The sequence below is a fragment of the Oncorhynchus gorbuscha genome, unplaced genomic scaffold, assembly GCF_021184085.1.
Source record: "Oncorhynchus gorbuscha isolate QuinsamMale2020 ecotype Even-year unplaced genomic scaffold, OgorEven_v1.0 Un_scaffold_859, whole genome shotgun sequence".
In the NCBI taxonomy this organism is placed as follows: Eukaryota; Metazoa; Chordata; class Actinopteri; order Salmoniformes; family Salmonidae; genus Oncorhynchus; species Oncorhynchus gorbuscha.
In genome coordinates, this window is record NW_025745847.1 from 252,741 (window position 1) to 267,805 (window position 15,065).

At 47.7% G+C, this 15,065-nt stretch overlaps 1 pseudogene; it reads right to left on the reverse strand.

Annotated features, from left to right (window-relative positions):
• Positions 1 to 3,227: 3,227 nt before the first annotated feature.
• Positions 3,228 to 15,065, reverse strand: part of LOC124020582 — a 32,743-nt pseudogene continuing 20,905 nt past the window's right edge.

The window sequence follows — 15,065 nt, forward strand, 5'->3', positions numbered from 1 at the left end:
CTGGTGTTCCCACAGCGCCAGGTTAGGAACCCGTGTTCCCACAGCGCCAGGTTAGGAACCCGTGTTCCCACAGCGCCAGGTTAGGAACCCGTGTTCCCACAGCGCCAGGTTAGGAACCCGTGTTCCCACAGCGCCAGGTTAGGAACCCGTGTTAGGTTAGGAACCCGTGTTCCCACAGCGCCAGGTTAGGAACCCGTGTTCCCACAGCGCCAGGTTATTATATATCAGTTAGTAATGTTGACATATGTTCACCTTATGCAGGTTAACAATATGGGTAAAATGTCTGTGGACATTCATTCCATCTGAAACAGCGAACACTGAACCCAACGGCTGCCCGTGCGCCAGCAGGCATACGTTTATTATGTCCCCCTACACCAAACCTGATCACGACACGCAGGTTCAAATATCAAAACAAACTCTGAACCAATGATATTAATTTGGGGACAGGTCGAAAAGCATTAAACATGTATGGCTATTTAGCGAGATGGGAGACGCAGGACTGCCTCCCCCATCTCCTCATTGGTTTATAGAAGCAGGACTGCCTCCCCCATCTCCTCATTGGTTTATAGCTAAATAGGACAAATTAGCTAGCAACAGCAAGCTATCTAAATAGGACAAATTAGCTAGCAACAGCAAAACTAAATAGGACAAATTAGCTAGCAACAGCAAGCTAACTAAATAGGACAAATTAGCTAGCAACAGCAAGCTAACTAAATAGGACAAATTAGCTAGCAACAGCAAGCTAACAAGCTAAATTGCCAAATTAATGCTACATGTCCCCAAATTAACTTCATTGGTTCAGAGTTTGTTTTGATATTTTAACCTACCATGTCGTGATCAGCTTTGGTGTAGGGGGACAAATTAAATGTTTGCCGCTGCCCACATGGTGGAACAAACTCCCTCACGACGCCAGTGACAGCGGCAGTCGCAGACGCACCTTCCGGGACACGAAACCCCAGTGTTTAATTGAATAACATGGATTTCAAAACGTAATCTTCACCCCGTGTCCGGTCCGCATTTAAGATCTACTCCAATGCCATTTGAAATCTGATTGTCCCATTTGGATGTCATGTCAATCCAACAATTTACCTCATTGGCTGCTGCAGCCTAGGAGTCTGGTGATTGGCTGTAAATGTAAATGGAAATGTAACAGCAAGCTAACTAAATGTGTTTCAAATTAGCTAGCAACAGTTTAAGCTAGGAACAAGCTAAATTACCAGTGGAGATTTAATGAAACAAATGAACCATGTTGAATAGTTTAAATCATTGTTTCAGAGTTTGAAGGGATATTTTAACCAACATGTAACGTGATCAGGGGAACTTCTGTAGGGGGACAATACTGGGACATGTTTTACTAAACGAGTGAATTTTTAGGGGTAACACTGGCCCAAACAGGACACGTTTTAACAGGCAAGTCAGTTAAGAAAAACATGGATTTTCAATGACGGTCTTGCCTCCCCTCCCCTAACCCGGACTACCCATCCCCTAAGATCTACCCCTCCCCAATGCCATTTGAAACTCTCCCTCCCCATTTTGACTGTGTGTCAACCCGGACAACCCCTCCCCTCACCCGGCTGCTGCAGCCATAACCCGGATTGGCCCCTCCCCTAATGGAGATGGCTAGCCTCTGCCCCTTCTGAATGGGTTTCAATCAGTAGTCTGGTTTGAAGTTGCCCTGTAGGATATCTGAGAGAATCGGGGGGGGGGGGGGGGGGGGCTCATCATTACCAGTGGAGATGTAATGAAACAAATGAACCATGTTGAATAGTTTAAATCATAGCTCAGGAAGGGATTTACAATTTGCCACTGGTCTAAAGTAGGGCACTGTAATAGTCAGGAATGGGACATCTTTTACTAAAGTAGGGAATCTTTTAGGGGTAGGGCTCTGGTCCAAACAGGACACTTTAACTAGGAATAGGGCTTAAGAACAAAGTCTTATTGGGAATAGGGCTCTGGTCCAAAGTAGGGCACTATATAGGGAATAGGGCTCCCCTCCAAAGTAGGGCACTATACCCGGAATAGGGCTCTGGTCCAGAGTAGGGCACTATAACCCGGAATACCCCTCCCCAAACCCGGACTACCCCTAGGGAATAACCTGGATTCAGCAGCGCCCCCTCCCCTAACCCGGACTACCCCAGCCCCTAACCCGGACTAGCCCCGCCTTTAACCCGGACTAGCAGCGCCTTTAGTTTCTGACTCAGCAGCTCCCTTTAACCCGGACTAGCCGCCTCCCCTAACCCTGACTCAGCAGCCCCCTTAACCCTGACTCAGCAGCTCCCCTAGTTTCTGACTACCCCGCCCTAACCCGGACTAGCAGCGCCCCTAGTTTCTGACTCAGCAGCGGCCTTAGTTTCTGACCCCACCCTTGGGACTCTCAATCACGGCTTTAGTTGTGATACAGCCCGGTTTTGAACCAGGGTCTTTAGTTCTGCCTCAGCAGCATTGCTTGTGCAAGTTTTGACTCACATGCTCATAGTTTCCAACTCAGCAGCACTGGTTTCTGAAAGTAGGGCACTTTAGGGAATAGGGCTCCGGTCTAAAGCAGCGCACTTTAGGGAATCAGGGCTCCGGTTAAAGTTCTGACTCAGCAGCGCCTTTAGGGTTTCTGACTAAAGCAGCGCACTATTAGGGAATTCCGGTCTAAAGCAGGGCCTATATAGGGAATAGTTCTGACTCAGCAGGGCACTTTAGGGTTTCTGACTCAGCAGCGCCAAAGTAGGGCACTATATAGCCTTTAGGGCTGACTCAGCAGCGCCTTTAGGGAATTTCTGACTAAGTTTCTGAGCAGCGCCTTAGTTTCTGACTCAGCAGCGCCTTTAGTTTCTGACTCAGCAGCGCCTTTAGTTTTTCAGCAGTTTCTGACTCAGCAGCGCCTTTAGTTTCTGACTCAGCAGCGCCTTTAGTTTCTGACTCAGCAGCGCCTTTAGTTTCTGACTCAGCAGCGCCTTTAGTTTCTGACTCAGCAGCGCCTTTAGTTTCTGACTCAGCAGCGCCTTTAGTTTCTGACTCAGCAGCGCCTTTAGTTTCTGACTCAGCAGCGCCTTTAGTTTCTGACTCAGCAGCGCCTTTAGTTTCTGACTCAGCAGCGCCTTTAGTTTCTGACTCAGCAGCGCCTTTAGTTTCTGACTCACTCTGGCATTTTTGGTCCACGAAGGTGCTGGCCATCTGACCCTGAGACAGGATGTCCAGGAAGGTATGCTGTGATTGGCCTGTGGCCTGGGCTAGGGTCAGCCCCCGATGGTTGCCATGAAGCTTCCCTGTACCATGTTGAGGATCAGCATCATCCTCGCTGCGTTACCCACCTCACCTGATAACACACACACACACACACACACACACACACACACACACACACACACACACACACACACACGTTAGCCTGCTTCACCTGATAACACGCAGGAAATTGGATAGCCCTGGGATAAGACACTCTTAAAACTCAAACCATCTACCTAGGAAGAATGAGGTCTTGCCCATGGCCTGGAAACAGGAGCTGCAGTCTTCATAGACCGTCCTGTCTCCGGCCGCTAGGATGACCAGCATGCCCTCGTTAGATACCTGCTGGCTCCCAGCCACAGGAGCCTCCAGGAAGCGGCCGCCCCGCGACGATATCACCTGATGACAGATGGAGACAGGAACCAATCAGACAGTGGTGTGGCAGTAGAGGAGCCAATGAGAGAGCATAGGATAAGACGATTGATGATGTAATGACAGTAGCCAATGGGAGAGTGATGATGACCTAGCGACAGTGGGAGTAGCATACACCTGGAATCACAAGCTGTGTGTGTGTATACCTGCAAGAGCTCTGTGTGTGTATACCTGCGAGAGCTCTGTGTCTGTGTGTGTATACCTGCAAGAGCTCTGTGTGTGTATACCTGCGAGAGCTCTGTGTGTGTATACCTGCGAGAGCTCTGTGTGTGTGTACCTGCGAGAGCTCTGAGAGCTCTGTGTGTGTGTACCTGTGTGAGCTCTGTGTGTGTGTGTGTGTGTGTACCTGTGTGAGCTGTGTGTGTGTGTGTGTGTGTGTGTGAGCTCTGTGTGTGTGTATGCCTGCGTGAGCTCTGTGTGTGTGTGTGTGTATACCTGCGAGAGCTCTATGTGTGTGTGTGTGTGTATACCTGTGAGAGCTCTATGTGTGTGTGTGTGTGTATACCTGTGAGAGCTCTGTGTGTGTGTGTGTGTATGCCTGAGAGCTCTATGTGTGTGTGTGTGTGTGTGTATACCTGTGAGAGCTCCTGAGAGCTCTATGTGTGTGTGTATACCTGAGCTCGAGCTCTGTGTGTGTGTATGAGCTCTGTGTGTGTGTATATGCCTGCGCGAGCTCTGTGTGTGTGTGTGTGTATGCCTGCGCGAGCTCTGTGTGTGTGTGTGTGTATGTATACCTGTGAGAGCTCTGTGTGTGTATACCTGCAAGAGCTCTGTGTGTGTATACCTGCGAGAGCTCTGTGTGCCTGTGTATGCCTGCGCGAGCTCTGTGTGTGTGTATGTATACCTGTGAGAGCTCTGTGCAAGAGTGTGTATACCGAGAGCTCTATGTGTGTGTGTGTGTGTGTGTGTGTAGAGCTCTGTGTGTGTGTGTGTGTGTGTGTGTACCTGCGCGAGCTCTGTGTGTGTGTGTGTGTATGCCTGCGCGAGCTCTGTGTGTGTGTGTGTATGCCTGCGCGAGCTCTGTGTGTGTGTGTACCTGTGCCTGTATACCTGCAAGAGCTCTGTGTGTGTATACCTGTGCGAGCTCTGTGTGTGTATACCTGTGCGAGCTCTGTGTGTGTATACCTGTGTGTGTGTGTGTATGCCTGCGCGAGCTCTGTGTGTGTGTGTGTATGCCTGCGCGAGCTCTGTGTGTGTGTGTGAGAGTGTGTGTGTATGCCTGCAAGAGCTGTGTGTGAGCTCTGTGTGTGTGTGTGTGTGTGTGTATGCCTGCGTGAGCTCTGTGCCTGTGTGTGTGTGTGTGTATGCCTGCGCGAGCTCTGTGTGTGTGTGTGTGTGTGTATGCCTGCGCGAGCTCTGTGTGTGTGTGTGTGTGTGTGCGCGAGTGTGTGTGTGTGTGTGTATGCCTGCGCGAGCTCTGTGTGTGTGTGTGTGTGTGTGCTCTCTGTGTGTGTGTGCCTGCGCGAGCTCTGTGTGTGTGTGTGTATGCCTGCGCGAAGCTCTGTGTGTGTGTGTGTGTGTATGCCTGCGCGAGCTCTGTGCTCTGTGTGTGTGTGTGTGTGTGTATGCCTGCGCGAGCTCTGTGTGTGTGTGTGTGTGTGTATGCCTGCGCGAGCTCTGTGTGTGTGTGTATGCCTGCGCGAGCTCTGTGTGTGTGTGTGTGTGTGTGTGTGTATACCCTGTGTGTGTGTGAGAGCTCTGTGTGTGTGTATGCCTGCGCGAGCCCGTGAGAGCTCTGTGTGTGTGTATAGCCTGTGTGTGTGATGCCTGCGCGAGCTCTGTGTGTGTGTATACCCGTGAGAGCTCTGTGTGTGTGTATACCCGCGAGAGCTCTGTGTGTGTGTATACCCGTGAGAGCTCTGTGTGTGTGTATACCTGCGCAAGCTCTGTGTGTGTGTATACCTGCGCAAGCTCTGTGTGTGTGTATACCTGTGAGAGCTCTGTGTGTGTGTATACCTGCGCAAGCTCTGTGTGTGTGTATACCTGCGCAAGCTCTGTGTGTGTATAGCTCTGTGTGTGTGTATACCTGTGAGAGCTCTGTGATGGTCTCTGGATCCACGGTAGACATCTCTACGTAACATTTCCCTGGCCTGATGCCCTGGAGCACTCCACTGGGACCCAGCACCAACTGGCAGAGAGAGAGAGAACAGAGAGAGAGAACAGAGAGAGAGAACAGAGAGAGAGAACAGAGAGAGAGAACAGAGAGAGAGAACAGAGAGAGAGAACAGAGAGAGAGAACAGAGAGAGAGAACAGAGAGAGAGAACAGAGAGAGAGAACAGAGAGAGAGAACAGAGAGAGAGAGAGAGAGAGAGAGAGAGAGGAGAGAGAGAGAGAGAGAGAGAGAACAGAGAGAGAGAGAGAGAGAGGAGAGAGAGAGAGAGGAGAGAGGAGAGAGAGAGGAGAGAGAGAGAGAGACAGAGAGAGAGGAGGAGAGAGAGAGGAGAGGGAGAGAGGAAGAGAGAGAGAGAGAGAGAGAGAGAGGGAGAGGAGAGAGGAGAGAGAGGAGAGAGGAGAGAGAGAGGAGAGAGAGGAGAGAGAGGAGAGAGAGGAGAGAGGAGAGAGGAGAGAGGAGAGAGAGGGGTATTAACAGTCATACGTTGTGAGATAAATTAGTCACTGCAGTCAGAACTAAAAGGCATTACAATACTTATCACACCAAGCTCAATTACCATCAGCAACATGGCAGCCAGTCTGTTTAGAATATCTCACTCTCTCACCTGCCTGGAAATCCTGGCCTGACTACACACATACAAACATCTCACTCTCTCACCTGCCTGGAAATCTGGCCTGACTACACACATACAAACATCTCACTCTCTCACTGGCCTGACTACACACATACAAACATCTCACTCTCTCACCTGCCTGGAAATCTGGCCTGACTACACACATACAAACATCTCATCTGCCTGGAAATCTGGCCTGACTACACACGTACAAACATCGTCTGTTGAGATGTTTCCTTAGTTACTTACATCCCTGGCAGCCTTGGGGTCTGAGACGCAGGAGAAGGTGATGTCACACATGGAGACCACCTCCGCTGGGGTCCGCCCTAACCTGGCCCCCTCCTGAATGAACAGGTCACACTGCAGCGGGAAGACAACAGGAACAAGGCAGGAAGTGAGCTCACAGGAAGTGATGTCACAACAGGACGTAGGTCAAAATCAGCACCAAACCCAAACGTTGTTACTTTACATTATAAATAAATGATTTTTTTTTTGCATAAAATACTGTACCAAATAACTGTGGTTTAAATAATAATAGTTTTTGACGGAATCACAGGAGTAAATTCTGTATCGTATTTTCTCACATGTTGGTTGTCTTGTGGTACCTTTTCTACTGTGCGATTCCACACTGTGACGATGTGGCCCATCTTTAACAGGTTGGACACGATTCCGCTACCCATAAGCCCCAGCCCCAGGAACCCTATCCTGTAAAGGAAAGACAAGTTTACATTTTTATTCCTTTTCTTAATGGACAAAAACAAACTGGGGCCAGGATTCAGTCATGGAGCTGGTCTAGGATCAGGTCCCCCCTGTCCATGTAATCTAATAGGACCAGTATTCAGTCAGAGCTGGTCTAGGATCAGGTCCCCCTGTCCATGTAATCTAATAGGATCAGTATTCAGTCATAGTGCTGGTCTAGGATCAGGTCCCCCCTGTCCATGTAATCTAATAGGACCAGTATTCAGTCATAGAGCTGGTCTAGGATCAGGTCCCCCTGTCCATGTAATCTAATAGGATCAGTATTCAGTCAGAGAGCTGGTCTAGGATCAGGTCCCCCTGTCCATGTAATCTAATAGGACCAGTATTCAGTCATAGAGCTGGTCTAGGATCAGGTCCCCCCTGTCCATGTAATCTAATAGGACCAGTATTCAGTCATAGAGCTGGTCTAGGATCAGGTCCCCCTGTCCATGTAATCTAATAGGACCAGTATTCAGTCATAGAGCTGATCTAGGATCAGGTCCACCCTGTCCATGTAATCTAATAGGACCAGTATTCAGTCATAGAGCTGGTCTAGGATCAGGTCCCCCCTGTCCATGTAATCTAAAAGGACCAGTATTCAGTCATAGAGCTGGTCTAGGATCAGGTCCCCCTGTCCATGTAATCTAATAGGACCAGTATTCAGTCATAGAGCTGGTCTAGGATCAGGTAATGTAAAAGGGAAATCTGAGGCCCAATCAGCACAGTGTGTAAATACAGATCCTGGTCCACTATCCATGGGTGTAGCAGGTGACCAACACGTATCCATCAGCAGTTACACTGCAGCAGAGTTGACTAGGGGACGGTAACGCCACAACGGCTTGGAAGATCTGAGGAAAACATCACTTGCAGCAGAGTTGACTAGGGGATCCTGGTCCACTATATGGGTGTGGAAGACAGCCGTGAGAAAAACATCACTCCATCAGCAGAGTTGATTTTATTCCATTCCTTGTTAATACACACAGAGTGAACAGCCTGTATTACTGATGGAATATAGGAAGACATGGAGATAATACAGTTAATATATTACTGGGAGTGATAGTTGACACATGCATACATGCATACACACACACACAACACACACACACAGACACACACACACACACAACACACACACACACTACTACAGTATATCCTACCGTTTGTCTGTGGGGAAGACTGCCATTGATGGCAAAACATCACTTGGAGCAGAGTTGACTAGGTGTCCTGTACAGACCAAACAAAAACACCACCGTCATTTTAACAGGCGCATCGAGAGTAGAAACATACTGTATCTACTGGGTCTTACTATCTGATCTAGTACTTGCTGTCTGGATTAAGTTCCAGACCACAGAGGAGAACAAACATACTGTATCTACTGATGGTCTTACTATCTGATCTGGTAGACTGTCTGGATGAAAATAAAGCCATTCAGTATATATTACTGGAAGCACCACAGGGCTACTGTGTTATAAATACCTCAGAGTGAAGACTGAAACAGGACATACATTCATACATTCATAAATATACACACGTCTGAAACACACATGCAAAACCAACACTGGTAGTAGCCAGCTGTACCATACATAACATACACCTCCACCCCTCTACATAACATACACCTCCATACTACATAACATACATCCATCATACATAACATACACCTCCATCATACATAACATACACCTCCACCTGTACCCCTCTACATAACATACACCTCCATCTGTACCCCTCTACATAACATACACCTCCACCTGTACATAACATACACCTCCACCTGTACCCCTCTACATAACATACACCTCCATCTGTACCCCTCTACATAACATACACCTCCACCCCTCTACATAACATACACCTCCATCTGTACCTATCTACATAACATACACCTCCATCTGTCTACATAACATACACCTCCATCTGTACCTCTACATAACAACACCTCCATCTGTACCTCTACATAACATACACCTCCATCTGTACCCCTACATAACATACATTTCCATCTGTACCAGAGGACAACAAACATACACCTCCATCTGGGTCTCTACATAACATACACCTCCAGTCTGTACCCTCTACATAACATACACCTCCATCTGTACCCCTCTACATAACATACACCTCCATCTGTACCCCTCTACATAACATACACCTCCATCTGTACCCCTACATAACATACACATCCATCTGTACATGTATCTCCACTGGGTCTTACATAACATCTCCATCTGTACATAACATACACCTCCATCTGTACATAACATACACCTCCACCTCTACATAACATACACCTCCATCTGTACCCCTACATAACATACACCATACCTCTGATAACATACACCTCCATCTGTACCCCTACATAACATACACCTCCATCTGTACCTCTACATAACATACACCTCCATCTGTACCCCTCTACATAACATACACCTCCACCTCTACATAACATACACCTCCACCTCTACATAACATACACCTCCATCTGTACCCCTACATAACATACACCTCCATCTGCACCCCTCTACATAACATACACCTCCACCTCTACATAACATACACCTCCACCTCTACATAACATACACCTCCACCTCTACATAACATACACCTCCATCTGTACCCCTACATAACATACACCTCCATCTGTACCCCTCTACATAACATACACCTCCATCTGTACCCCTCTACATAACATACACCTCCATCTGTACCCCTCTACATAACATACACCTCCACCCCTACATAACATACACCTCCATCTGTACCCCTCTACATAACATACACACCTCCATCTGTACCTCTACATAACATACACCTCCATCTGTACCCCTCTACATAACATACACCTCCACCCCTCTACATAACATACACCTCCATCTGTACCTCTACATAACATACACCTCCACCTCTACATAACATACACCTCCATCTGTACCCCTCTACATAACATACACCTCCACCTGTACCCCCCTACATAACATACACCTCCACCTGTACCTCTACATAACATACACCTCCATCTGTACCCCTCTACATAACATACACCTCCATCTGTACCCCTCTACATAACATACACCTCCATCTGTACCCCTCTACATAACATACACCTCCACCTGTACCCCTCTACATAACATACACCTCCATCTGCACCCCTCTACATAACATACACCTCCACCTGTACATAACATACACCTCCACCTGTACCCCTCTACATAACATACACCTCCATCTGTACCCCTCTACATAACATACACCTCCACCCCTCTACATAACATACACCTCCCACCCCTACATAACATACACCTCCACCCCTCTACATAACATACACCTCCATCTGTACCCCTCTACATAACATACACCTCCATCACCCCTCTACATAACATACACCTCCACCCCTACATAACATACACCTCCATCCCCCTACATAACATACACCTCCCACCCCTCTACATAACATACACCTCCATCCCCTCTACATAACATACACCTCCATCCCCCTACATAACATACACCTCCATCTGTACCCCTCTACATAACATACACCTCCATCTGTACCCCTCTACATAACATACACCTCCACCCCTCTACATAACATACACCTCCATCTGTACACCTCTACATAACATACACCTCCATCTGTACATAACATACACCTCCATCTGTACCCCTCTACATAACATACACCTCCATCTGTACCCCTACATAACATACACCTCCATCTGTACCTCTACATAACATACACCTCCACCTCTACATAACATACACCTCCATCTGTACCTCTACATAACATACACCTCCATCTGTACCCCTACATAACATACACCTCCACCCCTCTACATAACATACACCTCCATCTGTACCCCTCTACATAACATACACCTCCACCTGTACCTCTACATAACATACACCTCCATCTGTACCCCTCTACATAACATACACCTCCATCTGTACCCCTCTACATAACATACACCTCCACCCCTCTACATAACATACACCTCCATCTGTACCCCTCTACATAACATACACCTCCAGCTGTACCCCTACATAACATACACCTCCATCTGTACCCCTCTACATAACATACACCTCCATCTGTACCCCTCTACATAACATACACCTCCATCTGTACCCCTCTACATAACATACACCTCCACCCCTCTACATAACATACACCTCCATCTGTACACCTCTACATAACATACACCTCCATCTGTACATAACATACACCTCCATCTGTACCCCTACATAACATACACCTCCATCTGTACCCCTCTACATAACATACACCTCCCCCTCTACATAACATACACCTCCACCTGTACCCCTACATAACATACACCTCCACCTGTACCCCTCTACATAACATACACCTCCACCTGTACCCCTCTACATAACATACACCTCCATCTGTACATAACATACACCTCCACCTGTACCCCTCTACATAACATACACCTCCATCTGTACCCCTCTACATAACATACACCTCCATCTGTACCCCTCTACATAACATACACCTCCATCTGTACCCCTCTACATAACATACACCTCCATCTGTACACCCTACATAACATACACCTCCATCTGTACATAACATACACCTCCATCTGTACCCCTACATAACATACACCTCCATCTGTACCCCTCTACATAACATACCTCCCCCTCTACATAACATACACCTCCAACATAACATACACCTCCACCTGCCCTCTACATAACATACACCTCCACCTGTACCCCTCTACATAACATACACCTCCACCTGTACCTCTACATAACATACACCTCCACATTAAGACTGTCACACCTCCATCTGCACCCCTCTACATAACATTCCCCTGTACATAACATACACCTCCATCCTATTCCTATATAGACTGTCATCAATTGGCACTATTCCCTCCATCTGACTGTCACAATTAACACCCTATCCACCTGTACATAGACTGTCACAATTCCATCCCTACCCCCTATATAGACTGTCACACCTCCACCTGTACATAACATACACCTCCATCTGTACCCCCCTACATAACATGAGTGAGTGAGTGAAGAGGTCAAGCATTAAGACATCCTATTCCCCATATAGACGGTCACAATTGGCACCCTATTCCCTATATAGACGGACACAATTGGCACCCTATTCCCCATATAGACGGTCACAATTGGCACCCTATTCCCCATATAGACGGTCACAATTGGCACCCTATTCCCCATATAGACGGACACAATTGGCACCCTATTCCCCATATAGACGGTCACAATTGGCACCCTATTCCCCATATAGACGGTCACAATTGGCACCCTATTCCCCATATAGACGGTCACAATTGGCACCCTATTCCCCATATAGACGGTCACAATTGGCACCCTATTCCCTATATAGACGGTCACAATTGGCACCCTATTCCCTATATAGACGGACACAATTGGCACCCTATTCCCCATATAGACGGTCACAATTGGCACCCTATTCCCCATATAGACGGTCACAATTGGCACCCTATTCCCTATATAGACGGACACAATTGGCACCCTATTCCCTATATAGACGGTCACAATTGGCACCCTATGCCCATATAGACGGACACAATTGGCACCCTATTCCCTATATAGACGGTCACAATTGGCACCCTATTCCCTATATAGACGGTCACAATTGGCACCCTATTCCCTATATAGACGGACACAATTGGCACCCTATTCCCTATATAGACGGTCACAATTGGCACCCTATTCCCTAGGGAAGAACCCAGGGCCCTAATTACAGGAGCCATTTGAGACAGACTGCTTGCTCACCTCCTCAACGATCTTCAGGCGTTTACTGATCGGCTCCATAGACGAGGCAGGCTGAGGAGGGGAGAGGAAAAGGTTCAACGGACAGACATTAGTTTACACACAAACAAACAGTGGTGCTAATGCTAACATCCCCTTAAAACCAGCACACTGGATGCATCCCAAAACAGCACTGCGTTCCCTTTATAGTGCACTACTGGTGACCAGGGCCCAGACGGGGCTTTGGCCAAACGTAGCCATTCACTCACTGACTAAACAGAGACACTTTTTATTCCCAGTTCTGGTGGTGTCGTTGAACGGCTAAGCTAATGCTAGCTAGGGTTTGTAGCAGGCTGCTAGGCCTGCTTTGGTAACACAGACGAGGACGGTGTGATTTCACTAATTCAGTTTTCGAGTTGATTCATCCAATTCAAGGAGGAAGTAGAAAACGAGAGGGGGATTTATATTTTTAAAATATATATTTTTAAATAGTTTTATACACATACAGAGTTGCTAACTTTCCACCCGAGCTGTGTTATGGAGCGTCTTCTTGAGTTTGTGTAAATTCACTCTGAATCTCCCTCAGACAATATACATAGTCTGTGTGTGTGTGTGTGTGTGTGTGTGTGTGTGTGTGTGTGTGTGTGTGTGTGTGTGTGTGTGTGTGTGTGTGTGTGTGTGTGTGTGTGTGTGTGTGTGTGTGACTATAGCGGAGGTGTCAAACCCACTTTCCCCAGGAGCCGCATTCAATCTCCCACCAGTTCCGGAGGGCCGCAATGAAAATGTAGAAATGATCCTCTGTCAAAATAATATAATAATAATAATAATATATGCCATTTAGCAGACGCTTTTAAAATGTCATGTGTGAAATGATCCTCTGTCAAAAATGTGCCAAAATAGTCCTCTATCCATCATTTTTGGGGAAATTTGATGCTTCCTGACTGTCTAGACGTTGGAGGTTTGTGCTGTACTAGTAGTTTCTGGTGTACTAGTAGTTTCTGGTGTACTAGTAGTTTCTGCTGTGTGACTAGTAGTTTGTGCTGTACTAAAATAAGGCAAGGCATTATGGAACTCAAGAGTGCATAGTGTTGCCTGAGGGGAGATTCAGAGTGCATAGTGTTGCCCGAGGAGGGGAGATCCGGAGTGCATAGTGTTGCCTGAGGAGGGGAGATCCAGAGTGCATAGTGTTGCCTGAGGAGGGGGAGATCCAGAGTGCATAGTGTTGCCTGAGGAGGGGAGATCCAGAGTGCATAGTGTTGCCTGAGGAGGGGGAGATCCAGAGTGCATAGTGTTGCCTGAGGAGGGGAGATCCAGAGTGCATAGTGTTGCCTGAGGGGAGATTCAGAGTGCATAGTGTTGCCCGAGGAGGGGGAGGGAGTGCATAGTGTTGCCTGAGGAGGGGAGATCCAGAGTGCATAGTGTTGCCTGAGGAGGGGGAGATCCAGAGTGCATAGTGTTGCCTGAGGAGGGGGAGATCCAGAGTGCATAGTGTTGCCTGAGGAGGGGGAGATCCAGAGTGCATAGTGTTGCCTGAGGAGGGGGAGATCCAGAGTGCATAGTGTTGCCTGAGGAGGGGGGATCCAGAGTGCATAGTGTTGCCTGAGGAGGGGAGATCCAGAGTGCATAGTGTTGCCTGAGGAGGGGGAGATCCAGAGTGCATAGTGTTGCCTGAGGAGGGGAGATCCAGAGTGCATAGTGTTGCCTGAGGAGGGGAGATCCAGAGTGCATAGTGTTGCCTGAGGAGGGGGAGATTCAGAGTGCATAGTGTTGCCTGAGGGGGAGATCCAGAGTGCATAGTGTTGCCTGAGGAAGGGGAGATCCAGAGTGCATAGTGTTGCCTGAGGAAGGGGAGATTCAGAGTGCATAGTGTTGCCCGAGGAAGTAGTGAATTATATAGGGAATAGGGTTTTGGACTCTGGTCAAAAGTAGTGCACTATACAGGGAATAGGGTTTTGGATTCTGGTCAAAAGTAGTGCACTATACAGGGAATAGGGTTTTGGATTCTGGTCAAAAGTAGTGAACTATATAGGGAATAGGGTTTTGGATTCTGGTCAAAAGTAGTGCACTATACAGGGAATAGGGTTTTGGATTCTGGTCAAAAGTAGTGCACTATACAGGGAATAGGGTGCCACCTGGGATGCAGGAAGGATTCAGAGAGAAATCCATGCAAGAGCAGC